This window comes from Bidens hawaiensis, unplaced genomic scaffold (assembly GCF_021521415.1).
Source record: "Bidens hawaiensis isolate Kalapana, Puna unplaced genomic scaffold, B.hawaiensis_p1.1 tig00031190_1, whole genome shotgun sequence".
NCBI lineage: Eukaryota > Viridiplantae > Streptophyta > Magnoliopsida > Asterales > Asteraceae > Bidens > Bidens hawaiensis.
The window spans coordinates 48,143-59,815 of NW_027495252.1; positions in this window are offsets into that span (position 1 = coordinate 48,143).

Sequence of the window (11,673 nt, forward strand, 5' to 3'; positions counted from 1 at the left end):
TTACTCATAAACGTAGTTCTAAATATAAGAGTTAATAAAAATTTCACGGCATATTAAAACTTCAAAGAACATTTCAAGTCATTACAAAAACTCGTCTCAATTAACATCTTTTGTCTTTCAAACATAAACATCATTTAATTAAAACGTCATAGGTCTTCGGATGCCAAATTCTTATTCTTCTACCATGTGTCCTCCTCAAGCTAGCTGTCTCATCCTACTCACCTGCGTGCATACTAAAAGTCAGCTACGCTGAATGAGTTCTAGTTAATCAAATAACATACAATACTTTCACATACTTATACATACGCATCCGTAGATGCATATTATATACTTAACCTTCTTATCTTACTTTCATACATACATGAGTATATACCTTCTCCCTTCCTTTCATTCTTTCTTTACATACTTTACATACTTATATGTTTAAAAGAGCATTACGCCCTACTGCCTTGAGTATTATTAGGGCTCGGTCCCTTTTCTGCCTCGAATATTATTAGGGTCCGATCCCTTTCTACCTCGAGTATTATTAGGGCTCGGTCCCTTTTATGCCTCGAATATTATTAGGGACCAGTCCCTTTTCTGCCTCGAGTATTACCAGGGCTCGGTCCCTTTCTTCTATACCTTGCAATACCTTTGTAATTTTTAATAACATACATATATCATCCATACATTGTATATAACATTCATATCTTAAATATAACCCTGACAATATATGCAATATCCAAAGATCGTTCATGTACCGACAAACAATCATTCATATCTTTCACATACACATATATGGCATACACTTATCACATAAGATAAATGTATTAACTAATCACATCGAGTATGCACACAGCCCCGAAAACATAACAAGGAATGGGGCTAGAAACTCACCTAAACTCGGTTACATTCACCGTTAACGGTTATTTCTTTCTTTAGCTGTGCGCGACTAACTGTATAACAATTACACGTATCAATTAACTATCACTACCCATATGGTATTTCTAGTTTATTATAACCCTTGACGAACAAGGGTCCGGGGGCAGCGCCCATGGCAGCGGGGTTCTAGGGGCGATAGCCCCTAGCAGGGTCCAAGTGGTAGGGCCCTGGCTAGGGGTCGAGCTGTCTTAACACATTTTTCATTAGAATTCTTAATTATTATTTTATTTGCTAACCCATAAAGTTCGAGAGCTTCTTTGTAATTAATCCATTTTATCTAAGTCCAGGGACCTTTCTGTCATTATTTAAAAGTTTAATTCGTTATCCAGTTCCTTAACGAATGGGGCTCATTCGTTATTTCTTGACTTTATAACGAATTGAACCTTTATAACGAACTGGTCTATATAACGAATTGAACCTTTATACAAACTAGTCTGTATAACGAACTCGGGTTTCATTCGTCAGTTCTCCGTTAACAAATTACTTAACGAATTGCTTCTAATTCGTTATCTCCTCTTAACGAATGGACATAACGAATTGCTTGTTAATTCGTTATGTCTCGTTAACGAACTAGGGTTAGGTCAGAGAGTGTTAGAATATTCCCTGACATTCTCTTAACCTCGTACACCTTTTCCGGCGCTGCCTTTCCGACGCCGTCATCGCCGAAAACCGGGATCTCGCCGGAAAAGAGAGATCTCAGTTATTTCCCCCCGTTTTTTATCGTTTTTTCGTCCCATTCGATCCAGATCTGAGCTAGGTTTACCCCTAAGCTCATCTTTTGATTGATTTATACCCGATTTCACCCAGATCTCGTGACTTTAACTGCTTAAGGGTGTTGGATCGTCGTTTCACGACTAAATCTAGCGGGTTTGGATCCATACAATATCATATATCATTACCTCGGGTCGGGATTGATTCTTCTTCTTGGTTTTGGTTTAGAGAAAGGGAGAAAGAGAGAAAGAGCTTAAGTGTGTGTTTTGGGTGGTGTATGGAATGGATGAGAATGAAATAAATAAATGGTAATTGTGGTATTTATATCATGGGTCACAGGCTTAAGCCTATGGTCTTTTCCTTCTTTTCTTATTAACCCATGTCCATTACCCATATTACTTAACCCAACACTAGCCTGACTCCTAATAACTCATATTTTTTTCATTAACCGAAACGAGAAAACGGGGGTGTTACAATTTGATTAACTTAAAGGTAAAAAGGATCATTCATATTACGAGATTACGGAATTATTTGAAAAAGCCATAAAACAAAGAATGAAGTGGGTTATGGTTGATGTAAGTTCTCTTTCATTTATTCCAAATTGTTTATGTTTATATTTTAATTATCTAATTGTTAATTCAATTAATTTTTTAGTGTCGTCAACAACCTAACGGATATGAGTGTGGTTAATGTGTTATAATGGCTATGTATGATTTTGTGAAAAGTAACAAAGAAAATATGGTAAGCATATTTTATACATTCCTATCTATATATGTTTAACTGCAATGTATATTAAAATGTAATATGACTTGTATTTATCTTTATGTTGTAGCTGGTAAATAAAAAAGAACGGTTCGTCGAGATGAAATCAACGAATTTGTTGAGCGTACTTTAAAGGTGTTTATATCATTACTCGGTGACCATGAGGTCGTGGAAGATGAATGAAGGTATGCTCTCTTTTATAATTATTATTATTTTTTTCATTTTCTTCAGTTTTTTAGAGTTAATTACACGGATGACTAATTAACTTTGACCTATTTGTCCACCTTGACTCGACATCTATCCTTTGACCCCAACACCTCTGTGCGCTAACGCGTTGGTGACAACATAGATCACATGCAATGTCAGGGGTTCCTAGGAGCCCCATAGGGCTTTGTATTAACTTATGCATTTATATTTCCTCCTTGATTTTGTTCTAAGTAGCTAATAGACAATTTTTTTTTGTGTGTATTGGTTGGTGACAATTTTTAAGTGTAACTTGTGGTGGATAAAGAGGCTCCATTGCATGAAGTTGAAGTAACTTTTTAACTGGTTGAAAGAACTTTTTAATTGGTTGTTTATATAAGGTTGTAGTGAATGTCTGGATATTTTTGTATGTTTTTTAGTGCTTTGGACTTGATATTTTTGTATGTGTTTTAGTGCTTTGGACTTGCTGTAGCTATTTTATATATTTATAAAATGATTCACTAGTATATTAATTTTACTTATGTTTATATGGTTTTGAATTAATTGTGATGTGAATGGTTCAAATGGTAAAATTGTAAATTAATTAATATAATGAGAATGACTTGAAATTGGTTCAAATAAGGCGGTGGTAATTGAGTGTTTATAAGACAGTTTTGTTTAGGTTAAATAAAGCGGTTTTGTTTTGTTCAAATAAAACGATTTTTTGTTTGTTCAAACATGATGGTGCATATGTTTAAACTAGAAGAGTGCCCGCGCGATGTAGCGTGTGCTTGAACATAGACTCTGGTAATCATACAATAGAACGTGGGTGGGTTGCACATTAATACATGTTTATGTACTTGAACATTTTATAGGTTTATTAGTTGCATATTGAAGTTTTACCTTAATACTTCATTGACTTGTATGTTTTAAAAAAACACATCGGTTTTGAAAGCTTTTAATATCGAAACGTCGAAAAAAATGAGCTCGTCTCAACAGTATGTATTTTTATTTTTAAAGCATAATATATTAAAAATATAAGAAAGTTAAAACATTAAATAGAATTGTCAAGTTGTGGGTTAAAGATGAGGGGGCAATCTTGTATAAATTTTTAAATTATCATAAGTTAGTCAAAATTAAAGGGTAAAAATTATAAATATATTAAGAAAAATTGAATAACACGTGATGTTTAAATGGGAGGACATGTTTTGTAATTTATAGGCTTATTTATATTTGCACATTTGAGTTGTACGCTAATGCTTTATTGACTTGTACGTTTTAAAAAACACATCAGTTTTGAAAGTTTTTTATAATGAAACGTCAAAAAAAAAAAATGAGCTCTTTGTAAAAATATGTGTCTTTTTTTAAGCATAATATATTAAAAATATAAGAAAAATAAAACATTAAATATAATTGTCAAGTTGAGGGTTAAAGATAAGGGGACAATGTTGTATAAATTTTTAAAATGTTCATAATGTAGTCAAAGTTAAAGAGTAAAAGTTGTAAATATATTAGGAAAAACTGAATAACACGTGATATTTAGCGTTTCAATTACCCTTTTACCCTTGTTATAGATTGTACCTCATGCTTTAAGTGTTGTAAATTACTTAAAAATGAGTGTCTTAATTTGCCCTTGTTTGGTGTATTATATATAGTATAGATAAGGCGGTGCTTATCAAACAAATATAACGATATCTTTTAAGGCGGTCAGTAAACTGCCTTATTTAGTTCGAAAACTCAATAAAAATAAACTCGTTTAAATAGGTATGTTCAAATTTTATTTTAATCATATTTTTGTAAAAAATATAACAAGAAAATAAAATAGAATAAAGTTGAGTAAAAAGTGGGTAAACATTTGTGATGAAAATTATAATTATTTCTTAATTTAAAAAAAAAGTCCATCATTCCAAAAAAAAGTAAGACAACTAAAACTATCATCCTTTTATTGGAAATATTTTCTTAAAATTCAAATAATCTTTGAATACTCTTTAAATTTATATAATTACATAATGTCATTAATGTATTGATTTAAATACGATCACCAATTATATGCTTCATAGATTAATCACTTGCTATTGAATTCAATTTAATTTATTGGATCTATAACATGATAATTTGTTTAAAGGAAACACACCATAGAAAGTGGGTTGGATAAAAAATAGAGTCGAATGATCATGAGGAGTTGGTTGTTACATTGTAACAAACAATTGAAATTGAATTTACATAATTAACTATGAACTGTTGGCTGCTGACGGTCCGTTTAAAAGAAAACATGAACCGGGACACTATATGCTCAAGATCCAGTCCTTTTACCTTCATTCTGAAGCTTAAATTAACATTCAAGATTGATATGATGTTTTAAAGCCAGCGGTCATAAATGGAGAAGTTTTATTTTAAGCTCCATTTTTATCATTGAAATGAAATTGTCGTAACACTTTTAACATCTTTTAGCCATTTAAATGTGCACGAGACTAGATTTGTATACATGTGGAAATAACGTGGAAAACGATGACTGAAGAAACACTAAGTCTAACCTGATATGGTTAAACCTAATATCTCACCCAGGGGTAGATTTATAGATAATAATGAACCTATGAGTTCAACTCACTACTTTACCGATTGTATGATTGTGGATAACGATGATTTCCGACAGACAATACACCTGCAAAACCGAACACCATCCAGCGTGAGAATCAGTATGGTAAGTGATCGGAATATATTTAGAGTGTTAGAGAGTATGGAATCAGATCCTTTTACCGTTAGACCTCATCTTGTATTTATAGCTGAAGAGGGTAGAAGGGTAGGGCCAGCTGTCCCACTCAATGGAAGCTTCTATTCTCATGGATGAGCATGATGACTTTTCTTGATTGGTTGGACAGTCTGGCCAAAGATGTTCTTTCTTTCTGTGCAAATACTATGTTGGCTCATTCCTATTGGTCCATCATGCATCCATATAATTGCCAGGTTGCTGCACAGTGGTATCTCACCACGTGTCCTACCTATGGTGGTACTTCCGTTGTGCGTTGTTACTTTACACTGTTATAAGTTTGTCTTTCGCAATAGCCCATGGCGCCTCGCGGAAGATATCCTTTCTGTGGGTTATTTCTTTTGACTTGTTACTTGTATGGTGTGTTTGGTACTTTACCCCCCCCAAGTCAACTGTTGCTTCCGCGATTCCTTTTGTGGGTACTTATGGGAGTAAAAATTGGTTGTCTTGTCTACACCTAGCTGTGGTGATGTCACCGTGCGTATTAGACTGCTCCTCAGTTGCTTTAGGTGGGTATAAATGTTTTTGCATGCCGGCGCATTGAAGTCTCTATGCTCCGCGACTCGTGGCCGCTTTTTATTGGTCGTCGTCGAATCGGATCTCCAGCTGTCCAACTACCTCATTTATTTCTTTGGATATAAATAGGCGATTAGTGTTCATCCCCATGCATTCTATTCTTGGGTGCCTCTTTTCGTTCCTCATTTTCCTTCTTTATGCAATTTGACTATCTTGACTGATGTGTTGTCTGGTCCAAAATTATTACGTGTACTCCACGGGTCTCCCTTGTTGAGTTATCGCGGTGTTTTCGGACCAGGCTTCATCCCCGTCAAGTGTCTTTGCTTAAGTTTTCTATGTGAAAGTTTGGTATTATGAGTACCTCTCCTGAGTTATTGTTCCGCAATGTATTGAAAAACCTTGGGTTGAAAATATGTTTTACCCATGTATTTTTTAGGTGGATCTTTCCGCAAGGTTTTTTCGCAGGTCTACCGTTGTGCAACATTTAATTTGTTCTGAAAAGTAACTGAGTGGTAACTGGATCTTCTAATACATACTAGATTTTATTGCAAGTAAGCCTGACTGAGCAGACTTCAGACGACCATTGTGTCAGTCACGTCTTTTCAACTGTGCGCGCGTGTTGTCCACGAGCCCACTTGGTTTGGATTTTTTAACTTCCCGCATGACATGCCACTTCTTTATTGGTCCTCCTGTTTTCTGGAAATTTCCACTTTAACTTTAACCGCCATCGACGATTAGTATAAATAGGCTGATTGCTCTTTTTTCCTATCATTTTTCATACATTCCTTCTTTCTTTCCGTATTTCTCTCATATTTCATTCTATTTTCTACACTTTAATGGCCTCTTCGTCAACCGGTAAAAAATCTAGCAGAGGAAAGGGTAAGAAGAAAACTGGCGGATCCTCTATTCGTGATGTCGTCATTAAGTGGCGTCGATATGAATACGAGACTATTATCTCATTGTATCACATCTCTCTGGCCTGGGAACCGGATTTCCCACCCAGGGGTAGCATTGCCATGGATGCTCCTCCGGGCAAGCTGACTCTGTACTCTAAGTTTTTTGGTCATGGGAATTTCCGTCTTTCCATTACCACGTTTGTTCGGGATATTTTGTTACATTTCAATTTGCACATTACCCAGGTCCATCCACTGGGATGATGCATTTACGTCACTTTGAGTTTTGCTTCCGTAGTAAGCTTATCACACCTTCTATTGATAAGTTTTTGGTGTTCTATAAGATGTATACCAAGGGTGGTTGGTACGATTTCTTCTCCGTGACAAGGAGGTAACCTTCGTTGGAGATGCTCCGCAGAGCCTCCACGAGTGGAAACAAAGGTTCTTCTTTATTAGTACCGGTGCCATACCCATACCGATGAATTACCGGGTCTGTCTAGTCCCATTGAAGCTGAGCCTCCGCGCGATTTTTAATATCAGTATTGGTACAAGACTCTTACCACTCGGGAGACTTTTCTCTGTTACATTCAAGAGTATGCTTTGGTTGCTGCTGGGATGAGTAGAATCTGGTCTCGGCCCCATAAGACTCCTATGTGACAAACTAAAAAGTTTAGCCTTTTTCAGGCAGCCATCGCGACATGACACAAATTTTTTGGACAAAAATTCTTTCAACAAGGGAATGATGTGACACTCGTCAATTTCAGGTTAACTCCGTTAACCCGAACTTCGTTAATTCAAACTCAAGATCACATGAACTATGTCATTCCAGTTAACGCATTCCTCATTGCATTTAATTAGGGTTTAAATTAAATGTGTTAGTTATTATGCAAATAGTCCTTCGGAGTTTCACCGAACCGCACACGAGTCAACTCAAACCGTTGGTGAACAAACAATAATTAATATGAACAACTACTCGGTATGAATACGTATTATGTGGTAATAATATATGTTATATGTGACTACGTGCTTGCATGTGCAGCATCATATCATGGAGGAAATAAACTAGATTGTGCTAGAATTAGATTAACTAGAAGATTATGGGGTAAAGTGTAACATGGTAATAATTAATCAAGTTAATATCCCAACCCTAATCCCCCCCACCCCTTCTCACGGCAGCCACCACCACCTCCCCTCTCCTCTTCGGCCGAACACCACACACACACACACACACAATATATTTTCAAGCTTGTTTGAAGGATCCAAGGTGCTAACTAGGTAATTAACACCCTCTCTAGCCTTTCTATTGGTTTAGTTTCATCATTAAACATGTTAATCAAAAATGGTAAATCTTAAAATTGATGAACAATTATGAGTTTGGGTTTATTTGTGCATTTGTTGATAAACACAAGTAAATTGTTTACTAGTTATATTGTTATTGATTGTCAATTGCATGTTTGTTTGAAATTAAAATTTTGAACAAACCCTAAATGTGCATGAAAAGTGAAATTGAGATGGATGATTAATTGTTTATAGGTTATTACTTTGTTGGAGTTTGGTGAAACTATTGCTGGACAGAATCATAGATGCGTGTTAATACGGCTATAAATTGATGTTAATGGTATGTTTTGAAGTGGTTATTAATTCCTTGATGTAGTATGTCAAGTCTAGTTTCCAAGGAATCCAAGTTTGTAAATTTTGGACATGCGGAAGTCACTTTTTATGAATTTATAAATTAGTTGTGCAGTTCTGATTCGGGAAGCCTTTTTATAGGCTGATTTGTTAATAGCATATCTCATAAACGACAAGACCAATTGAAGTTATTCCACCTCCGGAAGTTAATAAATTGAATTTTGAATCTAACCCAATTGATATTGCATTAATTTGATTATCCATGTAATGGGACTAGTGAAGAACATTTTGTTGCGCATGATAATGACTGCTGTGTACCTACTGTGTTGATTTGATTCTTGTGATAAAACTGTACATGCTAAAAAAATAATAAAAATATTTTCCAAAACCTAACTCATGTGTGCTTTTGTGGTAAATTTTGGTGATTTTATATGCATGTTATGAATAGTGAAATAGTGTCTTCTTGACGTGCTAAATTCTGTCTCGGAAACTTAGCTGCTTAATTCTTGATTGAAAGGTGAAAGGTGATTGTTTGATCGATGTTTGAGTTGTGTTTGACATATGATCCCTTGTGATTGATGATGTACTGAAAATATATCGTAGTGACATTAAATACCATACTTGATCACACCCGTAACTTATCGCCAACGTGTTGTTGTGTCGCACTTGTTTCACAAATATAACACGAACACACCTCATGCATAACTTTTATGTGTCGAGTCTAGAGACTCATTCATAGTTCACAACACTTAGAAATCTCATTTTTGTTTTAGAGCACTAGTGAGGATTTCCTTTACGCACTATTTTCTCGGATGTAAGTAACTTCGCAAACAGTGAGTTTCACGGCCCCTTTTACATTTTAACGTTTTATTATGGGGAGATAACATACTCCGAACGCTATAGATTTTGTTTATTATGTATGTATCACTTGTAAGACTAAGTGGAAGCAAACCAATTAAGTCCTTCAGAAACAGTCGAACCGGTTAATATTGGATGATAGCGATTCAATGTTGAGTAGTACTACTGGGTTTGACAAACCCCACCCGACTATAAACTCGACTGTAGGTCGAGTGGGTGTAATTTTGGCTAACACAATACCATGGTCGTGGTTGACATGGTGGCAAGGCAAACGTATAATCAGTCAGCTTCGGTGTCGAACACTTAGTAATACATGCTTGATAGGTTAGCTACCTATTGATATATATATATATATATATATATATGTATATATATATATTTAAATAACTCAATCTGGTAATGCTAAGATGCAATGATTATTTTACTTAAACCTGTGAACTCACCAACCCTGTGTTGACACTTTTAGTATGTTTATCTCAGGTAGCCGAGGCGGGCGCGCGGTTTAGGACATGCATGCACAATTCTCATATGTTTTAGATTTCTTTTATCTTTATCATATCAACTATTGCTTTAAGTCGTCCTGTGTTGACGCGACAATTCACTTTACTGTTTACGCTTCCGCACTTATTTCAGACTTGTATGTTGGTTTTTTAAAACTTTGGTAATGATGTTTGATATAACTAATGACAACGATCCTGTTAGTTCACACCCTCTAACGGTAGATTTCCGTTAGTGGATTTTGAGGGTGTGACATCCTATCTATGGCTGCGATAGCTTATATAAGTATTTTTTATCTTCCACTTATCATGTGTTTCCGCTGACTTTTTTGTTGTTGCATGCAGCTATGAGTAGTGTCATCAATTCTCTCTTTGAGGATGGACCTGGAGTTATGACTCGTCATGATTTGCTGAAGGGGAATCCCCTAGGTGCTGAGGGTGCTGGTGAGCCGATTCTTAATCCTCTACCTATAATTGCTATGGCCGCGGATGGTGTGAAAATGATCATATCGACTAGTGAAGATTCTAAGTATTCACCGCGCCCCTTCTCCTGACTCTCATACTTTGCTTTTGGCGGGTCCCGTGTCACAGGATATTGTTGATCTCAACAGTTCTCCTGGCGAAAAAGACTCGTAAAGAGAAGAAGCGTCGAGAGAGTCATATTGTTGAACTTGCTCATGTTGAGTCCATGAAGCATGTCATGGAACCTCTTGCTTCGGAAGCTTAACCTGGATCTTCTGTAACACCCCAGCTAAAGTGGAAACGCCTGAGTGTGACGTACAAATTGCTCAAAACACATGTGGCACTATTAAGTGATAATATTATCATTAATTCATTCAAAGGCATCAAGTACACAAGTTTATCAAATGAACAAATACAAGGTAAAAGGAACAAAACAAACATCTTCTTGTTTATTATTTAGATAACCTAACTTCTAATATATTCGTCATTTCATCCTCTAATGAAAGTACCTGTAGCATGTATATAAAATAAAGTCAACTAATTGAATAGTTGGTGAGTTCACACAGTTTAAATAATATATAAAAACCATACAATTCCATGAAAACTTGCGAAAAGTACATAAGGTTTCTTTACACTAGAATCAAAGGTCCTGGGTGTAAAATATAAATGAAGGTCTTTTCCAGTTGGGATTATGCACCAACGTACTCTGATCGGAGTCCATTTTCCACTAGAAACAATGGTCCTAAGTGCAAAGGTGGGGCGTATGATCATACTTATCGAAGAAATCTATGCACGTAATATTTGAGCAAGTAACAAGTAAGCACACAAGTCCATGATGCGAATTGTAGTTTGTAAATAATAAATAAACGAAATTGAATTGTTGATAGGGTATATATGCAACCCCTATAATAGTTAAAAAGGGTAAAATGGGGTGTGAGAAACTCACCTTTAAGTTGAAGACAAACTTGCAATAAAACCGAAAGTGTGTAACTGAAACTGAAGCAATTGTACTTCACGAACTAGAATTAAAAGTACAAAATATTAACTAACAACTTATAAAAGTAAGCAAATCGATTCGTTGGAAATTGGAAGTGTTTAAATGTATGTTTTATTATGGAGTTGGATAATATGATTTTTATACGTTAACGAATTTTAACGAATTAATATTTTAATAATAAATTACGAGGTTAATATCGAGTTTGCATATTATAACATTTATAGGATTTTGATGTTAACGGTATATTTTATTTTGAACAGAAATATGTTAACAAAGTTTAAAGTTTACGAACGAAAGTGTATATATATACATAAAATATGTTTCACGAGTTTAAACAAGACTTGACGAGTTTGAAAATTTATAACGATTATGAATTATGGATTTTTAACGAAATTTTAGCTTGAAAATAATTATGTTAGCGCAATAGAGAGTTTTAACGAAACAATGGTATTTAATATAATATTAATCGGGTTTACA